Source organism: Carettochelys insculpta, chromosome 22 (assembly GCF_033958435.1).
Source record: "Carettochelys insculpta isolate YL-2023 chromosome 22, ASM3395843v1, whole genome shotgun sequence".
Classification (NCBI taxonomy): Eukaryota; Metazoa; Chordata; order Testudines; family Carettochelyidae; genus Carettochelys; species Carettochelys insculpta.
Genome location: NC_134158.1, coordinates 4134237 through 4151424, shown reverse-complemented (window position 1 = coordinate 4151424; position 17188 = coordinate 4134237). Strand labels below are relative to the sequence as shown.

The 17188-nt window shown below is 53.1% G+C and overlaps 1 protein-coding gene, 1 non-coding gene and 2 pseudogenes across 2 annotated transcripts in view; 2 read left to right on the top strand and 2 right to left on the bottom strand.

The window, feature by feature from the left end:
- The window catches only part of LOC142024740 (uncharacterized), a 372768-nt gene that overhangs the window by 199846 nt on the left and 155734 nt on the right, over positions 1-17188 (top strand). The window lies entirely within an intron of this gene.
- Positions 840-1015, bottom strand: LOC142025328 (U2 spliceosomal RNA; annotated as a pseudogene).
- Positions 3431-6162, bottom strand: LOC142024580 (uncharacterized; annotated as a pseudogene).
- On the top strand, positions 12875-13068 carry LOC142025391 (U2 spliceosomal RNA). Its single transcript, XR_012648662.1, has one exon. It is a non-coding gene; the product is annotated as a U2 spliceosomal RNA (small nuclear RNA).

The following is a 17188-nucleotide window of genomic DNA, read 5'->3' as shown; positions in this document are numbered from 1 at the left end:
AAAGGTAAGATAAGGGCTTCCCCTGGTTTGAGTGACAGGCTAATGGTTTTTAGCAGTTTATAGCCAAAAACAGTTAGTACCCGCGGTTTTTGAAGGGGAAACAACACAATTTAACTTAAGAACTTAAGTTCTAGACAAACTCGCTAGCTTAGACTAATACAAGTAATGTGTACACAAGAAAGGCACGTTGCAGGTGTGATTTTCACCCCTGCCTCTTAGACCTGGTGGAACGAGAGTCTTTCCCTCAATTCCTATAGGAAAGAAGTGCAATACAGGTGTAATTCTTACCCCTGCCTCCTAGATCCGGTGTGACCAGAATCTTTCTCTCAGTCCCACAGGAAGAAGTAGATACGAACGAGGTGTCCCCAGTCTCGGGCATCAATACCGGACCTGGCCAGCAGGTGTAGGTGATTGGAGCTCAAAGCGGGTGGGCTGCCAAACCTGTCCTTATACCCCTTGGGTCACGTAGGCTTCTTCCTGGTCTCAAGTGGCCAATTGGGGAGGAATGTGTTTGAACCCCAGGTTTCCCAGGGAAGGTGCAAGGCTCAAAGGACCCCGGCTACTTCAAAGTCTCCTTATTGCCCCCTGCTCATAGGAATAAGGGGACTTTGAATTAGCCAGGGTCTTTTAAAACAGAAGCTCTATCTGGAGTATCCATCTGTGTCAATTTCAAAGTGCCATAGCTACCTGCATGCTTATGACACACTCAATATGTACTTCAGCGTTTCATTAGTAAACATCAAAATGACCAATTACATGGCCATTTTGAAGTTTTTGGGTATTGTAGCTATAGCTTAAAAGTTAAAATCTATTTTTGTAACGATATTACTGCCCCCAAAAGGAGATGCACCATTCCTGGAAATACTGCAATACCAGGCTGATGCTTGGAATGGACGGAGCAAGCTCCTAGTCCAACTCCCAGTTTCAGAAATACCTTTAATAGATAGTTCTCAGAAAGAGAACATATCAGATATTAAACTGATAAGAACAGATTAAATGAGTTTTACTGAGGGAATGTTTCAAGTACAGCAAGGAGCATAACAAATTAACATACACAAGGATATATAATCTGAGAAACCAGAACAGGTTATGGAGCATAATATACAGTAAACAGTATCTTAGTACTTACACAAGAAACCCATCTAGTCTCAGACAGACAAAAAAAACACAGTTACAAATAACAGAGAATATAATATACAGGCCTTTTAACCAATCCCTACCCTGAGAAGAAAAAGGGGAAAATACTTTACAAGTAACAGACAAAAGCCGTGTCTACACGTGCACGCTACTTCGAAGTAGCGGCACTAACTTCGAAATAGCGCCCGTCACGGCTACACGTGTTGGGCGCTATTTCGATGTTAACATCGACGTTAAGCGGCGAGACGGCGAAGCCGCTAACCCCATGAGGGGATAGGAATAGCGCCCTACTTCGACGTTCAACTCCAGCTCCCCGGTACCTGTTTCTCTTTGCTGATAACGGTTTCTCTTTGAGAAGTGATTATATTGCCTCTGACACTGGGCTTTGTTTGTGTGAGGGTATAAAATACAAGCGTGAGCTGCATCAAGCAGCCTTGCTGGACTTGGTTTTACTAGTGTCCAGTTTGGCTCATCTGTTGCCTTATTGAATTCAATAAAGCTGAATGTGAGCCACCGAAACACAGAGAAGTCTTGTACTTCAACAGGCTCCTCAAGGAAGTCATTTTGAGGCACTTGGAGGAGGGGAGAGTGATCAGGAATAGTCAGCATGGATTCATGAAGGGCAAGTCATGCCTGACCAATCTAATTAGTTTCCACAATGAGAAAACTGGCTCTGTGGATAGGGGAAAATCAATGGATGTGACTTATCTTGACTTTAGCAAAGCTTTTGATATGGGCTTCCGCAATATTCTTCTCAGCAAGTTGAGGAATGTGGATTGGATAAATGGACGGTAAGATGGATAGAAAGCTGGCCAGAAGGTCGGGCCCAGCAGGTAGTGATCAACGGCTTGATGTCAGGATGGCGGTCGGTTTCAAGTGGAGTTCCCCAAGGTTCGGTTCTGGGTCTGTTCTGTTCAACATATTTATCAATAACCTGGATGAGGGGCTGGACTGCACCGTCAGCAAATTTGCAGATGACACTAAGCTAGGGGGAGAGGTGGATAGGCTGGAGGGTAGGGACAGGGTCCACAGTGACTTAGATAAACTGGAAGACTGGGCCACAAGAAATCTGATGAGGTTCAATAAGGACAAGTCAGAGTCCTGCACTTCGGCCGGAAGAATCCCAAGCATTGTTACAGGCTGGGGTCAGACTGGCTTAGTAGTAGCTCTGCAGAAAAGGACCTGGGAGTTGTCGTGGATGAGAAGCTGGACATGAGTCAACACTGTACTGCTGTAGCCAAGAAGGCGAATGGCATCAAGATGAGCCTTGCCAGTAGATCCAGAGAAGTGATTATTCCTCTTTATTTGGCTTTGGTGAGGCCACATCTGGAGTACTCTGTCCTGTTCTGGGCCCCCAAATATAGGAAGGACGTGGACACACTGGAAAGTGTCCAGCAAAGGGTGACCAAAATAATTGGAGGGCTGGAGCATATGACCTGTGAAGAAAGGTTGAGGGAGTTGGGTCTGTTTAGTCCGCAGAAGAGAAGACGAAGGGGGAACTTGATAACAGCCTTCAACTTACTGAAGGGAGGCTGCAAAGAGGCTGGAGAGAGGCTGTTCCCCATGGTCACCGATGGCAGAACACGGATCAAAGGTCTTAAGTCGTGGTTGGGAAGGTCCAGGTTGAACATGAGGGAAAACTTTTTCACGAGGAGGGTGCTGAAGCATTGGAATCGTCTACGCAGGGAAGTAGTGGAGTCTCCATCCCTGGAGGTGTTTGAGTCTCGGTTCAAGAGAGATCTGATGGGTTTGGTCCTGCCTTGGGCAGGGGGCTGGACTTGATGTTTTTTTTAGGTCTCTTCCAGCTCTATTGTTCTTTGATTCTATGACCACACAGAAAACAGACAACCACCACACAAGAAAGGGCTTGGCTGGGGATGCACCCTCACCCCCACCCAGGACTGTCCCAGCCGTGAGCATCCCACCTCCAGGTGCCCTTGGGGACAGCTGCAGCTGCCTCCCCCCTAAGTTCATACAGGGACATGGTTGGCTGTTCCCCTCCATCAGGGAGTGAGGAGAAAGTGCACATTTGCTGCATTCCTCTCTGGCTGGGCAGTGCAGCAGACCGATGACCCTGGCCCTGCCCCAGGTGGGGGACATACACCGGTCCCCTGGGTGTACCTGCTGGAGCTGCAGCAGCCAAGTAGAGATGGATCTCATTTGGGCCCAAAGCTGCTGCGGTGACAGTGGGCTAGGACAATGGTCTCTCTCCAGAGTCCCCATGCACTGACCCCTCCTCTCCAGACACACCTAGAGCAACAACTCAAGTGAAGCATTTTCAATTTATTTAATTAAAAAAAAAAGACAACAAATATTAATCAAGTTGAGGTTCTGAACAAACTCCAGCGTGTCCAGTTCTTTTATAAAGGAGCATGGGTTAATGTAGGAAGAAGTAGACTTTATTTTAGTTACTTGAATGGCTCCATAACACCACACCCTTGAGGAACGAGAAGCAGTATGTTAGTTAATGTGGTTCTCACTGACTTTTTTTGCCCAGTGGCCCAGCTTCAAAAATAGTGACAAAGAGAGTTTCCGGATTTCTCTCCTGTGTGAATTCTCTGATGATCAATAATGTCCAAGCAGCCACTGAAGGTTACCCACGTGAGCGTATTCATTCGGTTTCTCTCTTCTGTGAGCTCTCTGATGATTGACAAGGCGCAAGTGTTCCCGAAACTTGTCCCACACACAGAACAGCTGAAAGGTTCCTCTCTGCTCTGGGTTCTCTGATCTGTAAGATTTGAGAGCTGACAAAAGCTTTTTCCACAGTCAGATCAGCTGAAAGGTTTCTCTCCAGTGTGGGTTGTCTGATGACGAATAAGATTTGAGAGCTGACAAAAGCTTTTCCCACAGTTGGAGCAGGTGAAGGATTTCTGTCCTGTGTGGGTTCTCCTATGTTTAACAAGGTTTGACCTCTGTGTGAACCTTTTCCCACAGTCACAGCAGCTATAAGGTCTCTCTCCTGTGTGGATTCTGCAATGACTTTTTAGACTTGAGGAGCATGAGAAGCTTCTCCCACAGTCAGAGCAGTGGAAGGGTTTCTCTCCAGTGTGGGTTCTCTGCTGATATATAAGATCTGAGCGCCGACGAAAGCTTTTCCCACAAACAGAGCAGTTGAAGGGTTTCTCTCCTGTGTGGATTCTGTGATGAGCAACAAGGTTTGACTTCTCACCAAAGCTTTCCCCACACTCAGAGCAGATGAAGGGTTTCTCTCCTGTGTGGCTTCTCCACAGTCAGAGCAGAGAAAGGGTTTTCCCCGGGTGTGGATTCTCAGATGTTGATCAAGGCCAGAAATGTCACTGAAGCATCTCCCGCACTCAGAGCAGCTGAAGAGTTTCTCCTCTCTGTGGATACTCTGATGTCTGACCAGGTTTTCACTCCTGCTGAAGCTTTTCCCACAGGCAGTGCAGTGATAGGGTTTCTCTCGTCTGTGAATCATCTGATGAGTGAGAAGGTTTGAGTGTCGCCGAAAGCTTTTCCCACACTCAGAGCAGTTGAAGGGTTTCTCTCCTGTGTGGATTCTCCTGTGATTAACAAGGTGTGACCTGTGTCTGAACCTTTTCCCACAGTCAGAGCAGTTATAAGGTCTCTCTCCTGTGTGGATTCTGCAATGACTTTTAAGGCTTGAGGAGCATGAGAAGCTTTTCCCACACTCAGAGCAGTGGAAGGGTTTCTCTCCAGTGTGGGTTCTCTGGTGATCAATAAGACCTGAGCGCAGCTGGAAGCTTCTCCCGCAGTCAGGGCAGATATTGGGCTTCTCTCCTGTACGGATGGTACAATGACTGTTAAGACTGAAGCTTTCCCCACAGCTTTTGTGTTGTTCGCTCTCTTTAGTGTTTTTCACGCTTCTGCTTCCACGGCTGGAGTTATCCTGCCCCTCCCCTGCATGGTTTCCCTGCTGCCTTTCAGGGCTACGCTGACTCTCACAGGTCTCTCTGTGCTCAGGGCTCTGAGAAACACGACCTTCAGAGCTTCCCAGGAACATCCCACAGGAGGCCACTTGCTCTGGTTCTTCCAGCTGAAGATTCTCCTCGTCATTCGTGAGCAGCATCACCTCACCTGCTGGGACACAGAGAGAACCAGACAGTGTCACTCTCTGTGCTGAGCTGAAAGGAAAACTCTGCAAGGGAACAGAAAAGGGGGAACGCAGCCAACAGCTGATGGAAAGATTGAAATAACACGAACTGAGCTGCTCCTCCTTCCTCACAACCCTTCCCCAGAGGAGGGACCCCAGCCCTGCCCCCACCCTCTGGCTAAGGCTGATGACAGGCTGAAGGCTCCGTCCGTCTGGATGAAAAGGCCCAAGTGACATGTAGGAGGACACGGAAATCGGTTTCTGAGTCACTTTAGCTCACTGCTCACCTGTGTGTGGGGCGCTGATGATCTCCCCTTTTTCAGCGCCCTGGAGATCTGGGACCCCCAGCGCCTCCCCTAGCTCCACCCAGGAGATCACATCAGCTTTGGGAAATCCTGCTGCACTCACAAGGGTACAACTCAGCCTCCCTTCTTGACCTGCTCCATCCCCCACATCCCAGGGCAGGACAGGGCCACTCAACTCAAACAAGACGCTCGATTTGGGTTTGTTTTTGTGGATAAAAGTAACACAGCTACGCCCAATGCCTGGCACCAGGCAGGCCCCGAATTTAGCCACGTGGAGCGGGAATCCATCAAACCCATGAGAAAACCTGCACAGATACAGACACCATCTTCCTCGCCAAGTGCAAATGGATGGACGTCCCACCGAACGGACTGAAGGTGAAACACTCACTGCAACTGACACACTGCAGGGACTGTGTCGAGAGATTGGTCGCACACTCCCACAGACCTGAGGAACCACCTGTTCAGCTTCCTGTGCAGCAAACAGGGAAACATCACAAGGAGCTCTCAAGTCTGGAGACTCTCCTAAAAAAAAAACCTCCCACACAAACGCCCAGGTGGCTGGACTTTATGAAAGGAGACAGGAGAGTTACAACCCACACTGCTCTTCTCTACAGGACTGTAAACTCTCTAACCTCCTACTTGCCGCATGGGGCCACAGTAGTGGTGCCTTTAAGTCACCCAGCAACATTGTCAATCTATCCAACCACACGCTCAGCCTGGCAGAGGAGTCTGTGCTATCTCAGGGATTCTCTTTGTGCCCCACCAGCCCCACAACATGACACAGTTCTGTGGGGATCTGGAACCTCACCCCAATTTTGCCAGGAACACTTTCAACAAGACTCTGAACAGCCCTACAGGCACCATCACACCTCGAGTACGAGAAGAAGAATTCTGCATGGAATCCTTCCTGGCAATCAAAACGACAGACTGGATCTATACCTAGAGCGCTTCTGCTTCTGTGCGCAGGCAGAAATTGTGGCAAAGTGACATTGCTTATCCCATGACCTCAGCTGTGTGGAATGCAATGTCACCCACAGCCTCAGAAACAGCTCTGGCGCTGTCATCCAAGAGGCTGACAAAGGAGCTGCTGTTGTCATCATGAATAGGTCAGACCATGAAAAGGAGACTCCCAGGCAGCTCTCCAATACCACCTTCTACAGGCTACTGTCCTCTGATCCCCCTGAGCAGCACACACAGAAACTGCACCGTCTGCTCAAGACACTCCTGACAAAAGCACAGGAACAGATCTGCACAGACACACCCCCAGAGCCCCAAGATCCATAAATCTAGACATTCTGGAGGCACCATCAGCTCAGACATTGGCGCTCTCATTGCAGCCTTGTCCAGCTGTGGGGACTCTCTACTCAGACCTTATGTTCCCAGCACTCCGAGCTATCTTTGAAACACCACCGACTTCCTCAGGAAACTGCTGTGCACTGGTGATCTTCCTGAAAACACCATCCTGGCCACCATGGATGTCGAGATCCCTTACACAAAAAAACTCACGTGAAGATGGACTTCAAGCTGTTAGGAACAGTATCCCTGATGATGCCACAGCACAAGTGGTGGTGGAGCTTTGTGACTTTGTCCTCACTCACAAGTACTTCAGATTTGAGGACAATTTATACCTTCAAATCAGTGGCACTGCAATGGGCACCTGCCTGGCCCCACACTGTGCCATCGTGTTTATGGCTGACCTGGAACAACGTCCTCAGCTCTCGAACCCTGGCGCCCTCCTCTACTTGAGCCACATTCATGACATCATCATCATCTGGACCCATAAGAAAGAGGCTCTTGAAGAGTTCACTGTGATTTCAACAGTTTCCAAACCATCATCAACCTCAGCCTGGAACAGTCCACACAAGAGATCCACTTCCTGGACACTCCTGTGCACGTAAGTGATGGTCAGATAAACACAACCCTATACCAGAAACCCCAGGACCGCTGTGCTACCTCCATGCCTCCAGCTCCCATCCAGTGCACACCACACGATCCACTGTTTACAGCCAAGCACTAAAGGTACAACCACGTTTGCTCCAATCCCTCAGACAGAGGCAAACACCTTCAAGACCTTTACCAGGCTCTCCTGAAACTACAATACCCACCTTAGGAAGTGAAGAAACAGATTGACAGAGCCAGACATGTACCCAGAAGTCACCTGCTACAAGACAGGCCCAGCAAAGAAAACAACAGAACACCACTGGCCATGAGCTGCAGCCCCCAACTAAAGCCTCTCCAATGCAACATCCATGACCTACAACCCATCCTGGACAATGATCCTTCACTCTCACAGACCTTCGGAGGCAGGGCTGTTCTTGCCTGCGGCCAGCCCGCCAACGTGAAACAAATTCTCACCAGCAAGTATAGACCACAACACTGTAAATCACAAACCAAACCTTTCGACAAACCTCAGCGCCAACTCTACCCACCAATGACACCACCACACCTGCTAAACCGGGGTTGTGAGTTCAATCCTTGACGAGGCTATTTAGCAATTGGGGTAAATAGATGCTACAGACAGTGCTTGGTCCTGCCAAGAGGGCAGGGGACTGGACTTAGATAACCTCTTGAGGTCCCTTCCAGTTCTCGGAGATGTGTATCTCCACTTATATTTTAATTTTATTTGAACCAGCGGGGCTTATTCGCCTGCACATCTAAACTCGACAGTCTCTATGTAAAAGAATAAATGGATGCAAATAAGAGATCAGGAATGGTAATATACAAAACCTCCCGGGATGCTCAGGAGCAGATTTAAAAGTAGCCATCCTGCAATGCAAAAATGTCAAAAGCAGACCTCAAAGAGCAACTGCAGAGCTGCAGTTCACTTGCAAATGTGACACCATCCATTTAAGACTGAACAAAGACCAGGACCAGCTGGCCAAGTTGAAAAGGAGTTTCTCTACTCTGGCTGTTCACATCGCCACATCCTCCATGACTGAATTGCTCTCACTGACTCCAGCCTTCTTCTTGAGTGGGTCTCCCTCCTTTTCTTGTGCCTGTATATTTTTACTGATCTCTGGAATTTCCACGTGGTGCATGTGGTGAATTGGGCCTTTGCCCACAAAAGCTGATGCCCCAGAAAATCCCTTAGTCTATAAGGTGCCACAGGACTTCTCTGTGTTTTTGCTCGACTCAAAACGTGAGCTCTGTGAGGGCTGGTAGGGCCGAAACCGAGGCCCCAGGCAGGGCTCAGACTGCAGCTGCCACATGGCAGGTCACTAGAACTTGGAGAGAAAGGCTCTGGCAGAGCTCTGGCTCCACAAGAGCTCTGTCCTCAAAGCTCCTGGCTGGCACCTGGTTCCTCCGGCTCTTTGGCTCTGATGCGCTGCTTGAACCAGCAGGAGGCAGAGGAAGTTGTCTGAGCAGTGAGGTGAGTCCTGGGCTGGCTGCTTCAGATCCTGCCCAGGCTCCTGCTCTGCGGCCCCTGCCTGCCTGTTGCTGGGTGGGCCCTACCAGCGACCCACAAGAGCTGCTGCTCCTGCAGCCGGCCATGGCGGTGTTTGGCTGTGCTGCTCTCTGGGGGATGTGGTTTTTGGTGCAGCTGGGCTCCCACTCAACTGCCTCAGTTCTACTCTGCCAGCAGCAGCTTCTCTGCGTGATTTGACACTTTCCTCCTGCAGCACAGGCTTGCTGCTGACTCACGTTCCAGCTGCACCCGGTGCTGTTTCCCTTGGTGCAGGAAGGCGACTGGCAGAAGTGTGGCTGGAGGGGTTAGTTACAGCCCCCGTCTCTGCCTCTCCTGCAACCTCCTGCTGAGATTCTAGCTGAGCTTTTGCCTTCACAACTTTACTCCTCACTGCCCAGGTTTAGCCCCACTCTGTGTCACATGACCTAACTGGGCACCTCCGAACCATCTTCAAAACCCCCCAATATCGATGAAGGCCGAGGACGCTGAATGAGGTGTATTATGAGACCTACGGGGAGTGACACTGAATCCCAACTCAGGCACATGTTACTCATAACTGGTTTGTCCTGTGTCTGGTTCCCACCAGTGACTCCCAAGAAAGGAATCTACTGTGCATGGGAGAGCTGGTGCGCCTGTCTGGGAGTTTGTGTTTCATTATTCAAGAACTCGCCCTAAATGGTTAGAGCCAGCAGGGGTGCAGCACACTGGCCCCAGGGGTACCCTGCAGGGACTCAGAGCAGCCGGACCCAGCCCCACAGCTCTGGTACCCACCGTTCCTGCTACCGCCCCTCCACTCACACCTCCAGACAAGGCAGATGGTGGGAAGCACATGGAGACCTGGGCTGTGGGAAGAGCAGCATCACTGCCATGTTCCTGAACCTGCTTCCCCTGGGAGGGGCTGTGGAGGGGACAGTCTCTCACAGGGGACCCAGTGATTCCTGGGGCTCACACTCCTGACACTGGGAACAGGGAGTGACCCTGAACCAAAGCCAACCCAGCTGCTGCGAAGCCCACACAGCCTGTGACACCCCCAGGGACAGGACTCCTCACCCAGCCAGCGCACGGTCTGGTAATTCTCCTGCATCACCTCCCTGTAGAGGGCTCTCTGCCCCGGGGCCAGCAGCCCCCATTCCTCCTGGGAGAAACACACAGCCACCTCCTCCAAGGTCACCTCCTCCGCCACCGCCATGTCCTCGCTCTGTCTCCGCAGGGCCGGGGCTGCTCTGGAGCCAGACATGGGGGCTCTGCACCTGGCAGGGGAAAAGGGCAATGGAGACACTTCAGACGGGGCTGGAAGCGGCTCCGCTCCCCCGGCTCCCCACGCTCGCTCCCTGGGGCACACGTGCTGCACACGCACATTTGGGGAAACGCTCGAGTCTCTCAGAACCACCTCGCACAAGTCAGATCCCAAATCCGTCCTCGTTTCTCTCCGGACGCGGCCTGAGCCCCAGCACTGCTGCGCACTGGAGTGTGTCCCACGGACACGTCACGTGGTTAGTGACACCCCACGGGGACAAGCCCGGAGGAAGGGAGCAGCTGAAGGGACAATGAGGGTCACTGAACTGCACCGCGGGGGAGCACAGGCACCGTGCGACGAGCGCCCGGCCCCACTGGGGAACCGGGAGGGGGTGGACACAAGCCACCGCACAGGCTGTGCGGGTAAAACTCTCCGCAGCAGGCGGCTGCCCCCGGCCTGGCTCTGCGCCTGCGCGGGAGACGAATCAGTGGCCGCTCGTAGCTCCAGCCACATCCACCCCCACCCCCACCGCGGGCTGCGTCAGGAGCGAGCAACACCCGGGAAGGGGGAGGGGTCCCTGCATCGAACCTGCCAAGGGCTCGTCCTGTGTGTCCCGCCTCTTCCCGCCCCCCGCTCCCATTGGCCGAGCTGCCTGTCAGCCATGCCCCGCCCTCTCCCATTGGCTGAGCTGCCCGGCCCGAGCTCTGCGCCCGGCTCCGCACTGGTCTCCCGCCGCGCATCGCTGTTGCTCTGTCACCCCCGCCCTTCACCCCGCCCCGCCCCAGCGCTGCGCGCAGCCCCCGCTGTGCTCCCCACAGCCCCAGAGGGGAGCGAGTCTGTGCTGGCCCCGCCCCTCGCCCCGGCCCGGCCCCAGCAGCTCGTCCCGGCTCGTGTCTGTGGTTTCCCCGCGGGAGTTTGTTCTGTGCCCCACGTGGTCCCCAGGCGGGCAGATCTCCTGGGCTGGGGTCAGTTCCCCTCCGGGCCCCTCCCTCCCTCCCTCCCTGCCGCCCCCAGCCTGGATTGCCCGTGTCAGGGGCGGCTCTTCTCTCCGCCCGCCCGCAGCCGGGGGCGCTGTCACCGGGCACCGCTTGGGGGCGTCTTGTGCCCCGACCCTCGCAGCGGCCCCGCTTTGTACCTCTCCCAGTGCGGAGACCCCCGTGTGTGAAACCCCCTTTTCAGTTCCCAGCCCCTGTCCGTCCCTGACACACACCCGCGTCCTGCAGCGCTGGGAAGAGTCACACGTGTGTGGGGTGCGGCGGCGGGAACGCAACGCTGCTGCAGGCTGGGAGGGGTGTGTCTGCCAGAGCTCATCTGCATGGGAATGCAAAGGGCGCGTGTGTGACACCTGCCAGGCAAAGCCTCGTGGGGAGCGAGTCAGCCCTGAGATCTGCTCCCTTGTAAACACCTCGTTGTGAAACCACAATTTATGCTGACACTCAGTGTGGGAATTGTGAGCCCTCACCAAGGCTCTGGGTTGTTGTGGGGGACAGGGCAGTCGCCTTCGCTGTATCAGACATTGATTACACAGGGCTCCCTGGTTTAAAGACTTGTAAGAAAAGAGCAGAGGTGCAGTGCTTAAGCCAGCTTGCTGAATGCCTGGGTCCTGTAGCTCTAAGTCTGGCTTGCCTAGTTCTTGGCTGCTGTTGAAAGGCAGAGCTGGATAATAGGGTGTTTCTAAAACCCTGTATGAGAAATCTCAGGAGCTCTAATGCAAAAGTGGCAGCTGAGACCGTGCTGAGCTAAAATCAGAGAGTTCTGCCTTTGGGGGAGCCCAAGCAGTGGGGTTGGGAACCACGGTGAGTGGGTGGCTGGTAGGAGTGGTGGTGGATGACAGGGGGAGGCTGGTAGGAAGCCCATCAGATGAGGGTGGGTGGCTTGTGGCAGCAAGGGGAGGCTACAGACAAGTGGACAGCTGGTACTGCCCTGGGACTGTATCTGCGGGCTTTGGGTTCGGGACTGCACTGCAGAAGGTACACCCTGTAACTGTGTGTATGGGGTAAAGGGCCAAGAGCCCCAGCAAGAGACTGGGTTCTACTGCATACGGGGATGGTAGCTGGGTAAAGGGGGTTTGTCTCTTCTTTGCTTAGCTATACTGCATCTGTCACTGTAACCGCGGGGTAGGTTATGGTCATTAAACAAGCCATTTCTATCTCAGACTCTGTGCTTGCGAGGGGGGAGAACCGCCTTCCAGGCACCCAGCATGGGGGTGAAATTGTCCCAGGCCACTGGGTGGGGGCTCGAGCCGGTTGGTTGTATCCTTGACAGGAAAAGCCCACAAAAGTTGAACCCGGCCCTTCTGGCAGGCACGTGGCCTTAACAGAAGGTTTCCAAATTATTTTGCTAGTCGTTAAAGTGCTACTTGACTGCTTTTTGTTTTGGTTCTGCAGTCCATCCAGGGTTAACAGCTCGATGGCGTCAGCATGCTGCAGCGAGGGGACAGGCTTCATGCAGATTAGGTGATCGCTTAGGCAGCGAAACAACCACCACAGAGGCAGCTCGCAGGTCCGGTGGAATAACTCGTTTTAAAGCTGAATTCTCTGGTGGGAGAGGTTTTGCTTTGACCAGCTAGAACGGAGCTGCAGGATGAAGAGAGCAGGTGTACTTGCCGATCTGTAAAGATCTTGTTGCAAGGCTCACATGTGTTGCATTCGGGTGAGTCGTCATGACGTCTAAAAGTGTCCAGATGGGTGGGCTGTGTATAATTTTCCCAAAATTATATCGCTTCTCGGCCTTTTGTGGGCTTAGATCAAGTGTAGTATCTGTTCTTATCAGTTTAATATCTGATATGTTCTTTCTCTGAGAACTCTATATTAAATAAGTTTTTGGAAGAGGGAGATGGAATAGGGGCTTGCTCCATCCATTCCATGCATCGATCTGGTATTGCAGTGCTTCCAGAAGTGGTGCGCTTCCCTTTTGAGGGAAATGAGTTTGGTGAAAAAATAGACTTGAAGTGTGAAGGTCTTGTTTTTTGACCCAAAACCAGCGTTGTTAATATGCAAACTTGTTCCAAGAATCTTTTGCGGTTTTGTTTACAGGTTGTGTTCTTCTTTGCTGTGATCGTTGAAGTTACTATAGAAATGGCTACTTTAAAAATTACTCAGGAAGCGCTGAAATACATGTTTAACATTTTGAGTAATGAAGAAACTCCTGGGTGACATGCCTGTTTTCTGTTTCAGACAATCTCCCAACCTTACGAGGTTTCTCGCTAACAACCACAGTCTATAAGCCCAGGAATAGCGGTCCTGGAACCTTTCCCTGCAACAAAGGCCCGCTGCTCGCTTTCTCCACATCTCTTCTCTGGAAATACCATTACTGGACCTAGTCAGGTTACTCACAGAATCATGGGCACTTTGTCATGCTCCTCTACTAACATCGTCTATGCCATCACGTGCCAACAGTGCCCAGGTGCTTCGCATATTGGACGGACTTCTAACTCCCTTAGACAAAGGGTCAACGGGTCCAAAACAGACATCAAAAGGCTCCAGATCCACAAACCAGTTAGTCAACCTTTTCATGGAACGGGGCATTCTGTCGATGACCTCAAGGGATGTGTGTTGCAGAAAAGCAATTCTTGCTCCGCTTTGGAAAAAGAAACATCTGAACTGGCTTTTCCCTTCAAATTCGGCACATTAACACATGGTTTAAATCATGATGGGAACTTTCTGAGTCACTATAGCGGCTTGTCTGCATACTTGGCTCAATCTAATTCTTGACCTTCCCCCCCACCCCGCCGCTCTCTGATTTGCTCCCCTTGATTATCTTTTTCCGATTTGTCCTCCTTGCTTACCGTTTTGGTTCTCTGTGCCTTAAATCTTGAGTCTGTTCTGGTCTGGCTCTGGTCTGAAGAAGTGGGTCTGTCCCAGGAAAGCTCACCTAATAAACCATTTTGCTAGTCTTTAAAGTGCTACTTGACTGCTTTTTGTTTTGCTCTTTAACATCTGTAAAAGCAGTCAAATGCATATTTAGCACCTCATTAGCAAGGCCATGGTTGGGGCACTTTGGAATTGCAGCGCTGGTCTAGATGGGGGTCCTTTTCAAAAGAACCCCGGCAACTTCGAAATCCCCTTATTCCTATCAGCAAATTAAAAGAAGGGGATTTCCACATCTGGACCAGCTGCGCAGCACGAGCCGCTGCAATTTCCAAGTGCTGCCCCCCACCCCACCCCCCCGCATTCTAAAGAGGGTCTCATTAGTAATCTTCAAAATGGCTATTTGCATGGACGTTTTGACGTTTTGGGCTAGTGTACACATAGCCACTTTGTTTGATGTGACTCTTGATTTCTCCCCTTCCTACCGCTCTTCTGATGTGCCCACTTTGATTCCAATTTTTCTGATTTGTCAACCTTGATGACTACTTTTGGTTGTCTGTGCCTTAAATATTGAGTGTTATGGTCTGAAGATGTAGGTCTATTCCAGAAAAGCTCACCCCTTAATAAATTATTTTGTTAGCCTTTAAAATGCTAAGAGACTGCCCTTTTTTTTGCAGAGAAAAGAATCCAAGTGTTTGTAAGAGGCAGGTCTGCTCTAGGTCAGCAGGCCTCCAGGGCTGGTGAAAGCAGAGGGCTGCAACTCCCCTTCATCAGCACTCCCATGATAAAAATTGTTCCAGCCCCCCTGGCCAGACCTGGTTTGGTTAACCATTAAGAACAGATTGAAACTTTTTGATTGTGCAGGTTTAAGACTAAGAGGAGACGCAACTGAAGACAGTTGGCAGTTTTTCCATGGGGCCTAAAAGGGCCTAAAAGCAAGCAAGCTGCACCCCTGTAGTCTAAAACTCTTTCAGTTCTGTGTAATGTTCACCTGTATCTGACATTGCATTCAGTGTGATGGTTTTGAAATTAACTTGCTGTTCAGTCTCAGTGCTGATTGTAGCTGTGCTAATGAAAGCTCCTTGTTGTGTGAGTGAGAATGGATGCTGTACGTGTGCGAGACTGTCACCAGACGTTCCAGGAAGCGATCAGGACAGACCCTTAGCGCTGCAGATCATTACAAGGTGAGCAGTGGGCAACTCTAAAGAAGGAGAGAGGCAGTGAGAAACAGTCCTCAGTCAGCAGTAGCAGGCTGGGCCAATAGAAGACGAGCCTGTAGAGTGAGAGGGAAAAGGCGAGCAGTGGGCGCATTGCCACCTAGAAAGGCTGGCGCACTCTGGGATGAAGCGGGACTTTGCCCACGAGAGCTTATGCTCCAAAATGTTAGTCTCTGAGGTGCCCCAGGACTTGTTGTTCTTACAGTGCACTGCAGGGCAGTCCCAAGGGTGGATTAACCCTGAGCAAAATGCAAGTCCCCTCTCTCATGCGCTCTGCTCCCGCTTGCCCCCCTTCCCCCCAGCTGTTGGTCACCCCTTGGAAACAAGGCTGGGATGTTGGTCCAGCTAAGTTGGTGCTTCCTCTGTAAAACCCGGGCTCAGACTCAGCATTGCCGCTACCTTTTCCCAGGCACCTGTGGAATGAATTTGTTCCGTGCACCCCTCATGGGAAATGTGACACGTCCCCTCCATATCAGTAGTCTGACAAAGCGTGGGGGGGGGTGAGGCCAAGGGGTTTGGCGTGTGGGAGGGGGGCTCAGGGCTGGTGCAGAGGGTTGGGGGTGAGGGTGCTGCCTGGGCGTGCGGGCTCTGGGGTGGAGCCAGGTCTGAAGGGCTTGGGGTGCCGGCTGGCCCCGGGCTACAGCAGAGAGGACCCCCACCAGCTCTCCCCCCAACACAGCCCCCAGGCGGAGGCAGGGGGAGGCACCACGTGGGGCTGGGCTGGGAGATCGACCTCCCTCCCCTGCCCTCAGTAGGTCTGGGGCTGGCGGGGGCTCCCCTGGGCCGGGGGGTTCCCCGGCTGCAGCAGGTCCCTGCCAGGCTGGGGCGCCTTTCCCCTGGCCGCGGCAGGCTCGGGCCAGTTGGGTCCCGCAGCGCCCTGCTTGCAGGGGACGTCGCCCCAGGTGACCTCCGAGAGCAGCGTTCACCCCCAGCGGGGCTAAGCGGCGCCACGTGTCCCCCACCCCCGGGAGCAGCCCCAGCTCCTCGCCCCCGCCAGGAGGCCCGGCCCCGGCACAGCCCAGCGCCGAGCTCCCCGCACAGCGGCCAACGCCCCGTGAGCTCAGCGCCCCGGGAGGGGCTGGCCGGGGAGCCCCGTTACTCCCGGAGCAGCAGCCGGGCGGGGCGGGGCGGGGCACGTCCCCTTCGCGTCCCGCTCCCCCAGGGGGCACGGGACCTGCCGGGGCGGCCTCAGCGCGGCGGCGGCGGCGGAGGGCGCCGGGCTCGAACCGCGGCTCGGGGGAGCCCGCGGGCGCGGGCGGCTTTAGCGCGCCCCCTGGCGGCCGCAGGTGGTCACTGCCGGCAGGGAGCTGAAGCCACGGAAGCAGCCGCCCGGGCTGACCAGCCCCTCCCAGCACCTGGTGTGACCCAGACATTTCCCCCCCCACAGCGTGATCTGACCCGCAGCCCCCCCACCGCCTTCCAGCCTTGCCCGATCCAGACCCCCGCCCACAATGCATCCACCCCCCGGCACCCCCCGGTCTGGTGTGAGCCAGGTGCCCTGCTGCAAAGCCCTGAGTAGTATCAGGGGTCTGCCATCAATCAAACTTTAGCCACGCCCTCTTTCCCTTGAGCCACGCCCCTTCCCCCAGATGTGCCGTCCCAGCCCTCTCAGCTCTGCCCACCTGTCATTGGAAGTCCTGCCCTGTCGTGTCACTTCCGGGGGCGGTGGCCTACCAGAATCAAACTTTAGCCACAGCCGCTTTTCCCTTCAGCCACGCCCCAGCCCTTTTAGCTCCGCCCACCTCGGTCGCCAGAAGTCCCGCCCCCTTAACCCTTTCGACCCTCCCTTCTACAACCAGAAGTTCCACCCCAATCTTTTTAGGCCCGCCCCTTGTCACCGGAAAACGTGCCCTTGCGGAGCGGGGGTAGTAGTACATGCGGGTCAAGTGAGACATGTGCCTGGAAGGAAAGGGTGTCATGCGACCCCTCGAAGGACTCGCCCTGCCACCCTCTACCAATCTCAGCGCAGCGCTACCCCCACAAAGAGGCCATCTGGCTTCAAGAG